This window comes from Lucilia sericata, unplaced genomic scaffold (assembly GCF_015586225.1).
Source record: "Lucilia sericata isolate MDLA Ls3-8-SP2 unplaced genomic scaffold, ASM1558622v1 Contig000227F_arrow, whole genome shotgun sequence".
Taxonomy (NCBI): Eukaryota; Metazoa; Arthropoda; class Insecta; order Diptera; family Calliphoridae; genus Lucilia; species Lucilia sericata.
Genome location: NW_023994254.1, coordinates 17,658 through 25,141, shown reverse-complemented (window position 1 = coordinate 25,141; position 7,484 = coordinate 17,658).

Sequence of the window (7,484 nt, the reverse complement as noted above, 5' to 3'; positions counted from 1 at the left end):
ACTATAGACTAGACTATAGACTAGACTATAGACTAGACTATAGACACTATAGACTAGACTATAGACTAGACTATAGACTAGACTATAGACTAGACTATAGACTAGACTATAGACTAGACTATAGACTAGACTATAGACTAGACTATAGACTAGACTATAGACTAGACTATAGACTAGACTATAGACTAGACTATAGATTAGACTATAGACTAGACTATAGACTAGACTATAGACTAGACTATAGACTAGACTATAGACTAGACTATAGACTAGACTATAGACTAGACTATAGACTAGACTATAGACTAGACTATAGACTAGACTATAGACTAGACTATAGACTAGACTATAGACTAGACTATAGACTAGACTATAGACTAGACTATAGACTAGACTATAGACTAGACTATAGACTAGACTATAGACTAGACTATAGACTAGACTATAGACTAGACTATAGACTGACTAGACTATAGACTAGACTATAGACTAGACTATAGACTAGACTATAGACTAGACTATAGACTAGACTATAGACTAGACTATAGACTAGACTATAGACTAGACTATAGACTAGACTATAGACTAGACTATAGACTAGACTATAGACTAGACTATAGACTAGACTATAGACTAGTCTATAGACTAGACTATAGACTAGACTATAGACTAGACTATAGACTAGACTATAGACTAGACTATAGACTAGACTATAGACTAGACTATAGACTAGTCTATAGACTAGACTATAGACTAGACTATAGACTAGTCTATAGACTAGACTATAGACTTGACTATAGACTAGACTATAGACTAGACTATAGACTTGACTATAGACTAGACTATAGACTAGACTATAGACTAGACTATAGACTAGACTATAGACTAGACTATATACTAGACTATAGACTAGACTATAGACTAGACTATAGACTAGACTATAGACTAGACTATAGACTTGACTATAGACTAGACTATAGACTAGACTATAGACTAGACTATAGACTAGACTATAGACTAGACTATGGACTAGACTATAGACTAGACTATAGACTAGACTATAGACTAGACTATAGACTAGACTATAGACTAGACTATAGACTAGACTATAGACTAGACTATAGACTAGACTATAGACTAGACTATAGACTAGACTATAGACTAGACTATAGACTAGACTATAGACTAGACTATAGACTAGACTATAGACAAGACTATAGACTAGACTATAGACTAGACTATAGACTAGACTATAGACTAGACTATAGACTAGACTATAGACTAGACTATAGACAAGACTATAGACTAGTCTATAGACTAGACTATAGACTAGACTATAGACTAGTCTATAGACTAGACTATAGACTAGACTATAGACTAGACTATAGACTAGTCTATAGACTAGACTATAGACTAGACTATAGACTAGACTATAGACTAGACTATAGACTAGACTATAGACTAGACTATAGACTAGACTATAGACTAGACTATAGACTAGACTATAGACTAGACTATAGACTAGTCTATAGACTAGACTATAGACTAGACTATAGACTAGACTATATACTAGACTATAGACTAGATTATAGACTAGACTATATACTAGACTATAGACTAGACTATAGACTAGACTATAGACTAGACTATATACTAGACTATAGACTAGACTAGACTATAGACTATAGACTAGACTATAGACTAGACTATAGACTAGACTATAGACTAGACTATAGACTAGACTATAGACTAGACTATAGACTAGACTATAGACTAGACTATAGACTAGACTATAGACTAGACTATAGACTAGACTATAGACTAGACTATAGACTAGACTATAGACTAGACTATAGACTAGACTATAGACTAGACTATAGACTAGACTATAGACTAGACTATAGACTAGACTATAGACTAGACTATAGACTAGACTATAGACTAGACTATAGACTAGACTATAGACTAGACTATAGACTAGTCTATAGACTAGACCATAGACTAGACTATAGACTAGACTATAGACTAGACTATAGACTAGATTATAGGCTAGACTATAGACTAGACTATAGACTATATATTGGATTATAGTCCATAAAATGACTATGCATATAACTATTTTTACAACCATGGGCAACCATAAATTTTAGGTAAACTCATTATTTGGGGACAAACAAATCGGAGAGCAGGGTAACTAAAGAAAAAGATTTTCATACAGACATTTCCTCATACATGAATGTAAGTATGTGTTCATGTGAATATGTTAGGCAGTTAGGGAGTTTTTTTTTGGTAACATTCTGGTATTGTTTCTTTAGTTGCTGTGTTTGTAATGTATGTAAGTCTTACAGCATTGTAAACCTTTAAGTAAGTTTTTTTTGTATAATTGTCATATATAAAAATAAATTAAACAAATAAGATTTGTAAAGTTATGTAAGTATTATTGTCATTTGCAACATGCTTTCATTTTAATTCTAATTTAAATTCATGTTGAAATTATTTATTGTGTTTATTATTTGTATTTTTAAAGATATTAAAAAAATCTTTCATTGTGTTTGTTTTATAGTCGTTATCTGCTTTTAACCCTTTAGGGGGAACAAAATTGGGACAAAGATTTGTAATATACTAAGAAAAATTATTATTATTCTAACCTAAATCACACCTGGAAATAAAAGAATCTCATAGGTCCCTATGGTTAACCGCAGATATATTTTTATTGTTGTAGTCTAAGTACCTGATATATTGTTTTTGTCAATGTTAATTATTGAACTATATAAAATTTGCTCACCTCTATATAATATTAATATTTCGAATAATATAGACTTCCAATAATATGTGTACCTGTAAAAAAAAGAAATAAAATTAATATCATTAATAATTAAAAAAAAAACAAAAATAATACAATATTAAAAAATAAATAAATTGATATCAAGTACATTTATAACAACTAGATATTCAGAATATTACGTTCTTTTGATCTAGAAGTTTGAAAGAAGATTCCTCCATGGCAGACTCGGTGGTTCTAAACCGAACATATTTTCTAAAAAAAATACATAACATTTTTAATTCAGAAATACATATAGAAAATATTTACGATATATGATCAAATATACGCTATTAAATTTTAAGTGAATCGATTCTGACCCACTGTGCAAGAAAACTACTTGGCGTAAGAGTAAGGTACTTTTATGATGAATTTTAAAGAAAATTTTTAAAGAAAATTAATAATTTTAATCTATCGATCATAAATTTTGTATCAACATTGTCATCAATCTGCTTAATTCTGCAAGAATTGAGCTATTATTGAGCTAATAATTTTGTACTTATAATTACAAAACAATTAAACTTATGAGTTTTTAAAAAAGCTTGAGATATATTAAAAAGAAACTTCTAAAAAAATGCATCCATATCTGAAAGATGCAGTATGTATGTGTGTGTAAATACATGTTCTTATACACAGTGTTTAAATGTAAGATGTATACTATTTTTATTATAGAAAACGTGATAGCCTTTTCTTCCGTAAACAATTTCATAAACAACGTGTTGTTCAACAGAAAAAGAACAGCAACAAAATAAACAAAAAAATAAAAGGAAAGAAAGATAGCAACAAAACGTGACACATTCTCACTTCAAAAAATAATAAAACATTATTTTTGAAATTCTTCCCTTGCTCGAAATTATTACATGTTAGGACTGGGAGTGTATGAGTTTCTAGAGATTTTTGTAAAAATAAATTCTATAATCCGTTATAAAAGATTTTGTTTATTTTTTTACTTCGTAAGTAAATAATATAATTTTTATTTTTGTTTACGTTTGTGTGTAGTACGTTTTTTGGTATTGTAATCATTTTTTAATATCCCAGTAGTTTTGTAGGTAGTACATGGACTGCGTTTTAAGAAGATATCAGATTATTGCTTTTGGTAATGTATTAGTGTTCCCATGTAATCTAGCTAAAATTTAGCCTTAAGAACAGTACTTTATTACAGTACTGTTTGTAAGTCGAGAAAGTCGAGAAAGACATTCACAAACTACAGAGATGTGCTTACCACACAAACGCGCTATATGTAATGTTACACAAACCTTTATCCTTCTGTGTATAAATATACATGTGTATGCGTGGCTGTGTATTATTTGTGTACTTTACGTGAACGTGTGTTTTGTTTGAGATTATTTCAGATTTTATTTTTTTTTATTTTGTCTCGTTTATATGAGTTGACATTCTTACCTGTCGATTTCAAATTAGAAACATGTTTTATTTGTTATTTGTTTTGTAAATGAATAGAATAGAATTTTGCAAAATTATGCAAAGTAATTATGTAAATGACATGTTAACAAATATTGTATAACACATTTATATAATACAAATATATATGTATGTATATACAATCAATTACTACATACAATTAAGGATTGTAGGGTGGCCTGTATAAAACTGCACAAAAATCTTAATTTTTTTATTAGTTTTAGATAAATTTGAAAGCATAGATAGGATTTGATTGATTTACGATGTCAACAAAATTTTTTATAAATGTTACTTATAACTGATAACTTTTTTTTTGAGTACCAACCTATTGTAGAAATACATTAGTCTGTTTGTTTTTATGTGTATATAAACAACAATCTGTTAACAAATTATTTACAGCTTTCATAATGCTAGTTATTGAAAAAATATATCAAACATTGTTGAAAGAAACTGGGTTAACTGTAATAAAATATACAATTGTCAATATAACATTTTATCTCGTTGAAAAAAAAAAAAACATTACTTTACTCAAATACCACTCAACTGTTGAGAAAGATTTCCCTTTCCTAAAATATTGTGTAGCTTTCAAACAAATGTTCTTGCTTAAGTCAAATTTATCAATAAAACACGTAAATGAATATGAGCTAGTCCGATCATATACCATATACCATACCAGCTGTAGAGTGACTTTCGGAAAATTTCACTTTATTGGCACTCGGGTCAAATATATTTCTAACATAGTGAAAAGTAGTGTCATTAATTAAAGATTTATAATTCAATTGGTCCCATAATGAACTAATTTGAGTATTAACAAGTAAGAAATTATAGTCGGGCGTGGTCGACCATATAATACCCTACACCAGTTGTAAAAATATAATGTGATTTAGTTTTTATAATAAAGCATTTAAGTGGAATAATACCTTGCCTCAGATATAGTACTTAAGTCAAATATAAAAAAATTTTGGACATTTATATCATAATTTGAGGGCTTTGTATAGGAGCTGGGGTCAAATGAGGCCATATAATTAAAAAATTCATGAGTGTCATCAAGGCTAGTATAGAGCTTGGTTTTGCAGCTTTTTGTCAAGATAAGAGTATATTAAACATACATAATTATGAACTTAAAAGCCCTATTCGGCGGGTTCAGTTGTATGGGGGCTAGGTGAAATAATGGACCGATGTTAACCATTTTCATGTGCCAAATTTCATTGAATTATCTTTAAAATTGCGACCTGTAGTTTGATTACAAAGTTTACAAGCCCTATTCTGGGGTTTACAAGCCCTATTGTCAATAGGCTTCGTCCCTAGGACAACAGAAGGTAATTTACCAAATTTCATCGAATTATCTTCAAAATTGGGACCTGTAGTTTGATTACAAGGTTACGGACATAGCTAAATCGACTCGGGATAATTTTAAGCCGATTGGTATACTTTAAGGTGGGTATAGGACTAATATTATTGTGCCACTAAAGTGATGTAGGGTATAAAACCCAGGTTGTTTTAAAACTCGTTTTTCCAAAAATTTTTGAAACTCGTTCGTAGTTATTGACCGTTGTTACTTTCTGGTAGTTAGAGCAATATCCTTTCTTTTTGAGAAAAACTTTTGTTTTAGAACATATAGCAATTTTATATTTTTTTATAGGTATTTTTACGGAAAATACTTTAGTTTAAAAAACATTCCCGAATATGCACATGTTCTAAAATCTCAAAAGTGGGATTGCAAAACAGGAAGCTTAAATTCTTTCGAGACCTGGGAAAATACAATAGCAATAACAGGAATGATTTCAAAACTACTTCCGTTTTTGCTAAGATTTTGAAATTTTGATCGTCATAAAATTTAGTCTAGAGATTTAACTCGTTTAACATTTATTGGTGTGGAATTTCATCGTTTTACTTGTATTTTTAAGCCAGAAATGAGCGTAAAAGTCATTTTCTGAATTAGACCTCATATAGGAGTAGGGTCATTTATGAGCCGATCTTCATAAAATTTGGTAGAGTGATGGTGACTCGCATAAAACTTATTTGTGTCAAATTTCATCTCTATACTTTTAAAATATTGAGCGTTAAATTCAATATCTGAATGGAACCTTATATAGGGGTTAGGGCCGACCTTCATTAAATTTGGTAAAGAGATAGTATAAAACTTATTTGTGTCGAATTTTAACCTAAAAGGGGGGGGGGTGGTAGGGTAATCTATGAGTCGATCAACAGATCTCAAAAAATTTAGTAGGAAGATGTTAGCTCATATAAAACTTTTTAGTGTCTAATTTCTTGGCTATACTCTTACTTTTAAAACATAAATGAGCGTTAAAGTCATTTTCTGAAGGGAACCTTATATGGGGCTAGGATCAATTATGGGCCGATTTAATTTAAGGACGAATGCTATACTCGCACTTTTAAAGCACTTTGACGGTTAAAGCTGTTTTTCCGGTGGCCACTTGTATTGGGGCTATGCGAACACGTGAACCAATATGACCCGTTTTCAATATGAATGAAACTTTACTTATGAGGAATAATTATGGAAAATTTCAACCCTCTAGCTCTTTCCGTTCGGACTCCAACGTGCTTTCAACAGACAGACGGACGGACATACCTAGATTGTCTTAGAATTTAATAAGGACGCCGAACCAATATTTCAATGTATTACAAATGGAATGACCAAATCAATATTTTTTTGGTGGTGATAAAAGGTAACCAAAAAATTGTCCTTTTTACCGGGGCACCATTATTTAGTGTTTTATGAAGAAAGTAAGAAAAATAGGTAGACTTTTCATCCCTTAAATGTCTGAATATCCAAAAAGTACTAAATTAGTTTTTTTTTTATTTTTCAATAAGTTATGAATTAAATTAATTATATATGTGCTGCAAAAGAAGTACCAAAATACTCTCTCTTACACTCTAAAAAGGGACAAATTCGAAAAAAGTACCAGACACCGGTACCGCGTTTCCTTCCATTCGGTATATAGATTGACACCTTAATGTATACCATAGAAAAGATTTATTTAATACTTAAAGTTAATCCTACGGAATCATTAAAAATGCATAAAGCAAAACCAAAATTTTTACAAATAATTATTCTACTCCAAGGGTACTTGTATATTAATGGTATATTTTTTTATTTAGAAAAGTAAAAAAATAAATACTTATAATATGTACATGAAAATACTTCCTGTTTAAATACTTATTTATGTATGTAAGTTTGGATGTAAGTGTTTCCTGTAACACATACGCACACATAAATAAT